This window comes from Tupaia chinensis, unplaced genomic scaffold (assembly GCF_000334495.1).
Source record: "Tupaia chinensis unplaced genomic scaffold, TupChi_1.0 Scaffold000282_1, whole genome shotgun sequence".
Classification (NCBI taxonomy): Eukaryota; Metazoa; Chordata; class Mammalia; order Scandentia; family Tupaiidae; genus Tupaia; species Tupaia belangeri.
The window spans coordinates 759,267-772,152 of NW_006159765.1; the positions used below are offsets into that span (position 1 = coordinate 759,267).

The 12,886-nt window shown below is 34.8% G+C and overlaps 1 pseudogene; it reads right to left on the reverse strand.

The window, feature by feature from the left end:
• Positions 1 to 7,514: 7,514 nt before the first annotated feature.
• Positions 7,515 to 12,886, reverse strand: part of LOC106735051 (60S ribosomal protein L7a pseudogene) — a 37,151-nt pseudogene continuing 31,779 nt past the window's right edge.

Consider the following 12,886-nt stretch of genomic DNA (forward strand, 5'->3'; position numbering starts at 1 on the left):
CCTTCTTTTTCTTCCTATCAGAATTTTAGACATGTAAGCACATGCACCAACATGTTTTTTAAGCCACCAATCCCAGGAATCAGACTAAGATCATCCATCTAAGATCTGGCTTCCACAACCACTGGTCTACAGAACCAGTCCTAATTGGAGGGGGTTAAAGACAATGTAAGCATTGTAGAGGGAAAGATTTGTGAACTTAAACATGAAGCAAAGAAACTACCCAAATAAGACTGAAAAGGAAAACTGAATAAAACAAATAGAGAATCAGTAAGTTATAGGACAACTTCAAGATTTCTAATATATGTATAATTGAAACCAAGGAAAAAGAAAGTGACACTGAACAAATGTTTCTAATTATTATAATCTGTAGTACTGAAAGAAAAGTCACTCTATTTTAAAACAATTTTATATCACTACTTCAGGAAACATTAATAAACTCAACATGATAAATTAGAACTTAAATGCTTTTACAATTAAAATAGCTATTATATTTATTTTGAATTATGTGGTTAAGAGTACCGTAAACATGTAGAACTTAGTGTTCTTAAAACTCTTTGGCAGGCTGTGTTGTTAAATCCTCAGATTGCTTTAATTTCTGGATGCCTAAAGATTTCAATGTATTTTAATCTAGACAGAGTGAGTTTGTTTACTTGGTTCCAACTTCAAAATACTATCTTATAAAGACATAAAAGGTGACATTAAAAGTTGATGGAGGGACCTGCAGTTAGTGTAATGGCTATTTCGCTGGACTCCCATGTAGTCGACCACGGTTCGCGTCCTGGACCCGGTGGCTTAAAACTCACGCCGGGCGTGTGTGCGTGCCCAAGATCCCGAGAGGAGAATGTAGGAGAAGGGATTGTGGTGTGGCCATCCCCCCTGGGGGCGGGTGATTTCTCGCTGTCTGTCTCTCTGTCTCTGTCTGTCTGGCGAGCACACGCGCCCTATAGCAAAAACCTCTCAAAAAAAAAAAAAGTTGATGGAAAAAAATTGAATTTAAGTATGCTTATTTGAAGACCAGCAGGTGGCATGATGGTTACAACACTGGACTACTACATGGTCAATGGTGGTTTAAGTCTCAGACCTGGTGGCTTGAAAATCATCCCAGATGTATGTGCATATGTGTCCAAGATCCCTGGCGGAGAATGGAGGAGAAGGATTGCGACATGGTCACCCCTCTTGGGGAGTGATTTTCCACATTCCCTCTCACTCTCTCTATCTCTGTCTCTATCTCTATCTCTCTCTCCAGCTGGTGCATACATCCTATGGCAAAAACTTCTTTAAAACATATTTTAATTTTGGTGCAAAAGTGTTGAAATCCATATATACTTTTTTCTCGTTTTAAAGAATTATTTATTTGTTATTATTATTATTATTTTTAAGATTTGACCAGAGAGCAAGAGAGAGGGAAAGGGACAGTGAGAAAGCAAGCCACCAGGTCTGGGACTCAAACTGCAGTTGGCCATGTGGGAGTCCAGCACCTCAACCACCACGCCACCTGCTGGCTCTATGCATACTTTTATCATGATACAGAATTTGCATGAACTTTGTGAAGACGCCTCATACTTTTAACAAAAATCTTCTTTAAGAAACAATTGTCTGATATGCATGATATTCCTTCTTGAAAAAAGAAATGTAATATACTATAAAGTTATATGTGATTCAATGTAATATAAACAAGATTATGATAATAATACATAAATTATTTTTAGAAAAAGAAACAATTCCCTTCCTTTTTCTAGATTTAGAGAAAGGGGTCAACAACAAGTTCCATTTTTTTGTTTGTTTGGTTTAGGCAGAATGTCACTTGGCACACATGGGCTATTTATATACACCATTGACTCTGTGGTTCCCTAATCTGGATGACCAGCAAATACCATTTGGTTTTCAGCAATCTTGACTTATGATCCTTATTTTAAATGCATCAAATTAATCAAAGCCTGAGGCATGGGAACCAATATTTTGTACTGTATTAGTATTCTAATTTAAATCCCTTAATCTCCCAGTGTTGACACTGGGTTCTAAGCTATCAGGGAGTATTTCATTTAGATAGACTCAACCCATCATATTTCAAAAGGAAAATTTGGAGCCAAATATCTAGCTCTAAGTTTCTTGACCACTGAAAGAACAGAGCAAGTGAATGAATAAGTTTCAGGTAAAGCATGTAGAAATAACATTTTAACACTGTCACAGAACCAGTGCTAAAATCCAGTAAAACATTTATGTTAGCTTTGTGTCGAGTAGAATGCAGCAGGAGATTGGAAATAGAATATTTTTTTTCTATAAATTACATTGAGATGTATTAACTACTGATAGAGTAAGAAGAATAATCCATAATGAAATGCTTGGTATTATGAATTTCATAAACTATAAATACTTTTATTGCATATAATATTTTGTGTTATTTGTCAACAGTGAAAGAATGTAGGAAATGCACATGGTGCTTTGAAACACCTTATTACCTCTCTAACTTCCACTATTTAAAGGATTTAAAAAGAAACATTCATTCCCGTGTATCAAAAACACACAAATAGTTTTCATAAAAGCATTTTTACACATTTTAACTTGTTTGAGGGTACCTTGTAAGCTATCATTTTAACAATTTTGTTCATGATTTCTTTTAACTCTGATCCTGTCAATTCTGATATCATCAAAATATTTTTCTCAAAATCTCCACTGTTAGTATTTGCATGATCTCAGGTGAAAATAATTAAAGGACTCATTTGATATTATAAGAAAGGAAAATTGATTTTTTTGGTAAAGATTTTGACCCTAACTATACAGCCTCATTAAAAAATAATAATTTCATTTACATGGGAACTTTAAAATCAAAGCTTCACTATAGCAAATACTTAAGAACATAATGTTACGTATAAAGTTTTGCAAACTTATGATTTCTAATTTTCAATGAAAAGATGGAAGGCAGATATTTCTTCTGGCATTATTTCTAGGATGATTAAGTGTTATGTGATTTTATGATGGAAATAATTCATAAAGATCTTAGTCTCAAATTAATGTCATCTATCTATCATCATCATCTACCTACTTATTTAATTCTACCATTTACATATATATTTTGTGTGCAAATATGAATTGAGATGTTCTTTGCGTTTTCTAGAAAGGATGATATTCTGATATATTGTCAAATGAAATATAAATAGGTTCAAAGTAGCTGAAGACACATATTTAAAGTTTTGAATATCTTTTATTTAGGAACAAATCATCCAAAAATTTAAGGAAAAATAATGGGCATGCACAAATACATAGTCAGAGGGGTGTTCACTGACACATTGCCAAAAATAAGCAATATAACATAATGTACTGAACAAAAAGTGCAAGTGGCTTTGTCAACAGTGACCTAGAAACACAGAACCTTTTACTGATGCAGAGGGTTGAGATGACCAGGCCCAACATCAGTACTGAATTCAGGACCATGAGATGACCAGGCTCTTTGTCTCGTGTTTACGGAGAATGGGAGATGCAGACAAATGGAGAGGACAGTAAGCAAAGTGTATTAGGAAAGCTTCCAACTAAGTGGAAAGGGGGGCTGAATGGGGTAGGAGTAGCCCAGTTATGTGGACCCTGCCTGACAAAGAAAAAAACTGTATATAAACCATTTTTGTTTAAGGAGATAGAGGATAAAGATGGGGGGGGCACTTCCTTTTAAGAGATGTTAGTGCAAATGTTTTGTGCTGCCACAGAGTTTTAAGTTAATCAATTTTCTTGAGTTGGACAATGTTAGCAGGCCTATACTTAATTTGTCTATTTCTAGCCAAGAAGTGCTCCTAAATTTTGAAACATCTGAAAGAGAGTATATTGTTGAGGGTCCTTCCCTCTTCTGTTCTCTAGTCCAGGAGAGACCACACTCCTGGTGTGGGAAGCAGTCACGATATGGAAAGTATCAGCTTCAGCTTCCGTTATCTCAAGCAGGCTACAAGCGACTTTCTGTGTAAACAAGTAGTGAGAACTAATAATTGATTTCTAGTGAGAGAAGCAAATGACTTTTATTAAAGGCTTGACTATAGTGATTCCATCTTTCTCATACTCTCCATTCCATGGGCTCCTAACCCTATCTCCCTAACCAGAGAACTTACTCCTATCTCATTACTAACTGGCTCAAAGATTTATTTTTCTTCATATTTCCACATTATGATTATCAGAGATATCCTTGTCCTTCTAAGAATAAAGCCTGTGATTACATTTGAGGTACAATGAGTGGACTCTTTTGAGGTTCTCTTGTTCTCAGTTTCTTCGTTTGTCCTGTAAATTCCCTTTACTTCTCTGCTCAGATGTTGATCCCAGGCAGTTTTTGTGACTTCTAATGGTTTGACCCCTGTTGCTTTCATGTGTTTCGAAAGAGATACACTGCAATCAAGTATGGTGTAAATATTGACCATGGGCGTTGTCTGTACATGTTTTTAAAAGTTTAGTTATTGATTTCTCCATGAGTGTGAGAGACAAAGAGAGAGAGAGACAGCACCACCAGGAGGGTCTTGATATTGAGATCCACAACCAGTCTTTGGCTAGCCCTTGCTTCTGGGCACACATGTGCCTGACATACTCTAGGAGGTCTCTGGATTTGAACTAGGCCCCTTCCTTTGTAGGACTTCCTCACAGCGCATTGCATCTTTACCACTTCAGCATGCTCTCACCCCTACTCTCTATATTTTTATATTCCGTTTCAATAAGATTCAAAATTAGACTTTTGTCCCTTCCACTATATTCTAAAATTTTGTTTACTCATTATTTTAAAGGTGAGAAAATGTGATTCTCATCTTGTTAAAGGATAGACAGAAAAACCACATTTTCTAAAATAAATCTATAGCAGGAACAATGGGAAATAAAGACCTGATCACATTATAAAGTATTTGTTTATATTACCTTAGTCATGAAAACTGAATTCTTGGATGAATTCTGTCAGAATGATTAACATCTAGGTTTATCATAAATGCTCTTTTAGATGTGTTTTGTTTTGTTTTGTTTCCATTTTATACGATGACCATGTCAAAATTTGCTTTTAAACTTAACTATTCCCTGAGGACCCAAGAAATTTTGCATTTGTGAGAGAATGCAAAATTTTCTATAGAAGCTATGCAAACGCTGGGCCCAGACTTATAAAGAAACTATTGTATGAATAAATAGAATTGAGTTATTAACAATATAAATTTGCAATTAGCATTTTGAGCCATATACTTTGCTCACAGGTTTTTAATAAGAATATTAAATGAGTAATTGTAGTGCTAATAAATTGTAGGTTACTGTTTAACATTCTTTGTTTCACTACCCTCAACCTTTTTGACTGATGATACAGCAGTTCCAGCAAAGAGCTGGCAACGATAAGACAGAATTAAATTTCTAGTACTCTAATACGTCAATTACTAGCTTCAGAAATCAGAAAGAATAGTAGAATAATGAGGACATAATATTAAATTATTAAGAAAATCAGGATATTCGAACTATAAAAGCAGTAATAACAGGATTGGTAAGAACTACTATAGTCCAAATCCTATAATTTTTAAGGAAAGTTTTTGTTAATGCCATGTAACAACAACTGCATTGCTTTTCCATTATTTAGCATTAATGATTAGGACTAATATCTCTCACTATGTAACAAAACTGAAAGTTAGGTAGTCTTGAATTATAACCTCTTTCTTGTAGCATGGAACAGAGCACATTATTAACCCTACAGAGTTTTACAGCATGAGAACTTAATAAACGCTAACTGCCTGTATTTATAACTTGAAGGCAAAATATCCCAGCTCACAGTTAGCCACAATTTTCAGAAGCTGCCCATGTACCCTTTGTGGACACAGATAATACAGCTCACTTGAGAGTCTAGGATACTTTACTTCTCCATGGACAAGATACAAACAAAAATAACAAACAAGAAAATCACAAAAAGCCAGGACCTAAAAGTCAAGCCTTTAAAAACTAAATCCACTGGATTAGTTTAAGTAGGAAAACTATACTTTCATAGTCTTCTACAGATTGTCCAGCTCCTCAAGGATTTTAATAAGGCTTGAAATATGTTTCCTAAGTACTGAGCCTGTGTTCTGCACTACTTGTTCAACTCTTCTATCTTTTTGCTTCTTTCTCCAACCACCTCCCTTATGATTTTTTTATATTTGCTAAGATAGAAATAGCAACACCTCTTTCTGCATAGCTCACATTTTCAAATGTATTATACAATGTAAAATAGTTTGGCTGACGTTTTACATTCTACCAATGAAAGGTAATATAATGATACTCCCTCACCCCCATAAAATATTAAATTTTCTCATACATGTTTTTGTCAGATAGTCAAAACTATGAAGTATTCATTAGATTAAAATTTTCATTGTATAGTTGGAATATACAGCACTTTCAGGTGAAAGTGTTGAATAAATCTCATGCATAATTAATTGCACATGCCATTTTGAACATCATCATGTTGAGATTGGGGTCACAATTAATAAATGGCTTAAATGACAAGACGAATAATGAATATCGTCTCTTCAGAATTTAATAGGAACTCTACATGGAGTGGAGCAGATGCTATCTATTAGTAGCCTCATTTTTAAAGAATATCATTCAGATTAAAACACTTCTGTTTTTAGGATATGATTTTTCTATTTGGAATCTTTGAGAAGTATCTCTTAATATGTCCAGGCACATAAAGAGCAAGCTATACTAGTTGATATCTGTTTGTATCTTTAATGCATTAGCATAAATATTTAAATGAATAGTCAACATGCCAAACCAATCCAGGAAAAAAATTGTTCCCATTATTTTTAACAATCAGGAAACCATTAAAAAGCTAATGTCGGTGACTGTCATAGGTGAAGTGCTAATGAAGTCATCTCAGGAAGGTACATGGCTTTCTTGGCCATGCACCCTTTGTGGACACAGATAATATAGCTGAAGACTTTTTAACCTAAAGACTTTGTAAATGTGTTTTATGTGCCTTATGAATATCATCAGAAAGTTCTGACATTAGAATTCCTTGTCTAAATCAATTGGTACCAAACTACAAAAACACTGTTTTTAAAATTCTTAACTTTAAATGGTTTTCACTTCATATGACTTGCATTATTAGCTATTTTCTATACTATTAATTAGTACTAGTACTTAAGTATTATTAGTAAGTTAGTAGGCTAACATTTACTTTCAAGTGAAAAGCAAAGGGTGACAAAGTTACATAAAATCTTTGTAATTTTGAACTTACATGAGAGTGAAATTCAAACTTGTTGACATCTAGTGTAGCTTAAAATATGAACCCATAATGCCAATTAAATTTCTGATGAGGTACTAGTTCAAATATAGACTTTAAAATTCTAAAGCGGAATACTTATTATATAACATTTACTTTGCTATTATAAGAGTAATCTGGGAAGGAAACATGTGAAAGAAAGGCTTACTTCAGTCTCCCACTAAATTCTATGGATATAGTAATCTTTGTTTCTTTTCTCTTTTTTCTCCCCCTGACCAAAGAAAAGTGTTTTATTATTTGTCTGTACAGAAAATTCAAGAGCATACATTTAATCCAGTTTGGTGGCAAGCTCTTTAGCCTTTGCCTTTTCCAGTTTGTCAATACCAGTCATAGATTTCTGGGCCTAGCACAGCAGATCCCATCATATCTGTTGTTGTAAGTGGTCATAATGTCTTCTACCAGCTTAGGCAGAGTGCCTTTGTTCTCCCAGTTAACCCCATGTGAAGGTGACAGTGAGGCAGGCTTTCCTGTGGACCAGGCACCACAACCTGACCTTCTGCTTGATAATGCAGTAGAGAACCCCCATCTTCTGACAGGGCAGGCAGGAAGACAATCATCCCGATGGGGTCCATGTCATGTGCAGTCACCACCAACTGAGCCTTCTTGTTCTCCACCAGGGCAGTGATAGTGTTGACCCTTGCTCAGAGGACCAGTAGCATCTTAGTGGGGACATCCCCTTTGCCAGCAGCTTTCTTCTCAGCCCGGGTCAGCAGCTGCTGCTTCTCCTGCTTTGTCTCTGGCCTGTCCTTGTGGGCCAGCTTGAGCAGCTGTCTGGCTGTCCAGGGCTTGGGTGAGCTGGTTAATCACAGGAGGCACTTTCAGCTACTTGTACAGGCTGGCCCTCTGCTGCTGTAGCCAGATGTAACAGGGCCATTTGTCAAAGCAGGTGAAGTCCCTTTTGGACTGGATGTCCTGTCCTATTCCAAAATTCTTGGGCCTTTTCTCAAACAGGGGATCAAGCACCTTCTTAACCTACTACTTTTTCAGGACAGCAGGAGCAGGAGCCTCCTCCTTCTTACCCTTGTCCTTCTTCCCCTTTGGCGTCTTGTGTAGCTGGAGAAGAGAGAATCTTTGTTTCTTTTTAGTGTATTCATAAAAGTAATTTGGACCCAAAAAACCACTCAGATGTTTTCTGACCTGCTATAACTTTGAGGAATTAGAATGACATAAAGAGAAAAGAAATTTCAACCATCATTAATCAATGGATTGCTTTCTTTAAAAAGTCAAATGAAAAGGCATGCATTTAAATTTGCCAATGTCGTTAAATGCATTAAAGTTGTAAAGATTCTTAGTTCTTTCCTTAATTGTATTTTCTTATGTAAAAGTAAACATGTATGGAATAATTTGATTACATAGAGCTTCTACATTTTGAGTATTTAAGAATGATAAAAATAACAATTCAAAGCTATCATAAATACCTTCATTCACATAGTAAATCAGGTAATCTATAAACCTAGGAAAATTACAGCATTAATTCAACCCTGATATTATTGTGAGTAATAACTCTTTGCTTCCTGCTTTCTTGGAAACATTCCAGACTAATAAATATCTGAGTCTCATCTTTTTTCCCCCCATGAATTATGATAATCCTATAAAAAAAGATAGGTATTTCTGACATATTTATTTTATTCATTAATTTGTAACTTTCTCGTGTTACATGATCTCACAATCTGATTATAACCCTTTCACATGTCATGTCAAGTATTTATTGTTGTTTGTGGACAGACAAAAACTTTAAATAAAGGATGTCTCCATAGGCATAAGCTCATAAACTGTGATGCACTAGTAAAAATGATCAGACATTAGAACTGTAGATCATTTGTTTTGATCCTGGCAGGAATTACTGACCATGTGATATTGAGCAAATTGAACTCTTCCCTGAACCTTCGTTTCCTCATGTGGAAATCTGGAAAATAAACTACCTAGCAAGTAGGAATGGAATCAAAGTGTATATAGTGTTTACCCTACAGTATGTTTTAACTAACCTTTAAACTTTAGAACAGTTGCAAATTTACTGTAGAATAGGTTTCCATCTATTTGCACCTAGGAACTAGCGTTATCAACATACTTTAGTAGCATGGCACATTTCAATTAAGAAACCATTATTGACATATTATTGGACAGAGCCCATTCTTTATTTAGATTTCCTTAAATTTTACCTAACATCTATTTTCTTTTTCACATACCATAGTAGCTTTAATTATATCTTCACATGTTTCTCTACACTGTGCAGTTTCTCAGCCTTTGTTTTTCATGACCTAACAGTTTTGAAGGATAGTACTCAGGTATTTTGGAGGATGACTCTCAGGTCGTATTTTTCTCATGATTAGACAGGAGTTTAGGGCTATGGGGAAGAATATCAGAGAGATAAAGTCTCATTCTCATGTTCTATCCAAGGCATGTTCTGTCAATATGATTTATATTGTAGATGTTCTCCTTGATCACCTGGCTGAGGTAGTGTTTATAAAGTTTCTTTATCATACATTTACTCCTTCCCTCTGTATTCTTTCCGTACCTTACTCATTGGAAGACATTCACTCTGCACAACTCACCTTAAGAGAGTTACATTCTACCTTTTTTTCTTAAATAATTATGTATTTATTTTTAATGTTATTATTTTTTAAATTTTCTATAGACCATGTGCATCCATCAGAGAAAGAGAAAAATGATAAAACAATTCTCCAGGTCTGGTACTCAAACTATCGGATCTGGGATTCAAACTGCAGGTGGCCATGTGGGAGTCCAGTGCTTTAACAACCACACCACCTGCTGGCCCAACAGTCTAGCTTTTTGAGAAGACCGTATTCACAAGTAGAGAGACATAGTCACATTTTGTGGGCAATTCTTATGCACTAATCCATGAGGTGCTAGATTAGGGTCAAAGACAATATTAACTCACATTTAACATGAGTTTTAATTATTCTTGCCACTTATTTGTTTGTTTGATCATTGGTTTATGTAAGTATGCCTCATGAGTTTATTGTATAATTTTGATTATTAAAAACTCCAGATTCATTTACGTTCCTTGCCCCTACGATAGAGTAATGCATGCATTCCCATTTTCTCCAAGGAGCCTTGGTTCCTTTCATTGGAAAATAGTATTATAAATCAAGCATTGATTATTGATATGCTTGTTGTTACTGCAGTGTCTTTGGGAATTCTCAATGGATTGAGTGATGGGATATGTATGCGCATACTAACCTGTGCCTATGTATCCATCTGCGTCTGTGTTAAGCTAATACTGATGTCTCCAACTCTTATCTATATTCTATGGATCATTCTAATCATCCACACGGACAGTAAGAAACTACATTCCCAACAGTATCACTTATTTATATAGTAGCTTAATTTCAGTATACAGGGATATTTAGTTCAATTAATGTATTCTCCCATGGTTAAGATCTTTACCAACTAAAATTCAGCACCTATAGATAGTTCCTTCTCTGCACAACTCACCTTAAGAGAGTTACATTCTACCTTTTTTTCTTAAATAATTATGTATTTATTTTTAATGTTATTATTTTTTAAATTTTCTATAGACCATGTGCATCCATCAGAGAAAGAGAAAAATGATAAAACAATTCTCCAGGTCTGGTACTCAAACTATCGGATCTGGGATTCAAACTGCAGGTGGCCATGTGGGAGTCCAGTGCTTTAACAACCACACCACCTGCTGGCCCAACAGTCTAGCTTTTTGAGAAGACCGTATTCACAAGTAGAGAGACATAGTCACATTTTGTGGGCAATTCTTATGCACTAATCCATGAGGTGCTAGATTAGGGTCAAAGACAATATTAACTCACATTTAACATGAGTTTTAATTATTCTTGCCACTTATTTGTTTGTTTGATCATTGGTTTATGTAAGTATGCCTCATGAGTTTATTGTATAATTTTGATTATTAAAAACTCCAGATTCATTTACGTTCCTTGCCCCTACGATAGAGTAATGCATGCATTCCCATTTTCTCCAAGGAGCCTTGGTTCCTTTCATTGGAAAATAGTATTATAAATCAAGCATTGATTATTGATATGCTTGTTGTTACTGCAGTGTCTTTGGGAATTCTCAATGGATTGAGTGATGGGATATGTATGCGCATACTAACCTGTGCCTATGTATCCATCTGCGTCTGTGTTAAGCTAATACTGATGTCTCCAACTCTTATCTATATTCTATGGATCATTCTAATCATCCACACGGACAGTAAGAAACTACATTCCCAACAGTATCACTTATTTATATAGTAGCTTAATTTCAGTATACAGGGATATTTAGTTCAATTAATGTATTCTCCCATGGTTAAGATCTTTACCAACTAAAATTCAGCACCTATAGATAGTTCCTTTTGCTCTTGGTCTTACGGTTGCCACTAATTTCAAAAGTTACTTAAGTCAGCAGTATTTCCCTTAACTACACTCAATGAAGTTATTACATTTGTAATAAAATTAGATTACTGTGACATAGCCTACTTTCCATTCTGGTATCCCCTGACTTCTTAAATGATTTTTAAAATTTGCATACATTAAGGTTACTCTTTATACTATAAAGTTTTATAGGTTTTGACAAATTCGGTGCTACATATCTACAATTACAATATCACACAGAATACTTCGATGCTCTCAAAGATCCTTTATTATTCATGCATTCAGCCATCCCCCAACATTGAATCTATTGCAACCACTCATCTGTGTACCAACATTATACTTTTTTTTTATTTCAAACCACTGACTTCTTTAAATGGTTAATATTTATCCCTTATTTCTCCTTCTATTACACTTTTAGTGTTCCTTTTAGAACTACACTTTAGCTTAACAGTTTGCTTTTCATTTTTCTACTTTAATTTCTCCTTTTCTGTATTTACCTACCCACCTGTGACCCTCCTCCCATAACAGTCTCATAATTCAATTTTTTGATATACAGTTGGCAATAATGTGTGCAAAATGGCAAATATGAAAAGAATTTAATAAGAAAACTAGTTCCAAATGTGGGTAAGAAGCAAGGAGAGAAAATTGAAAGAGGATAATATATGGAAAGGCTGTTTATTGGAAACTATAATAATTAGAATATAGTGCTCTGCATGCACTTGGAGGTAGCAGGACTACTATATAATATCACCTCATTCTTTTACCACCCTCTTATTCATTGCCAGAGTTTTCTACTGGCCCAAAACACCTGGAGACAAGAAAGAATATAAATCCGTTCATGTGGTACTTACATGTCAGCCTCCTGGAACTAGTACCAAGTGTAGAAAGGATCAAGAATAGACTCATACAACATAGAATTTTATGGAATTCTTTCCCTTTGTTTTATTCCAAATTTATTCTAAAATTTTTCAGACTCATAAACACACACATAACAGTTCACAATGATAGATGATGTTACATATACTAGTAGCTTATTCTTCAATGCTCAATAATATTCCATTGTATAGTGTACAATAATTGATTTATCTATTGTCCATTTAAAGAGTAATTTTTTTCCAGCTTCCAATTTTTGAGATTTAAAAGGTGGCCAATATTTAGATTTATACACAGGATTTTATGTGAACAAAGGTTTTAATTTTCCCAAATAAAATAGAAATAGAAGGCATATCCCGTCAGATAAAAGTATACAGTAACAGCTCTGATGTACTCCTGCTGA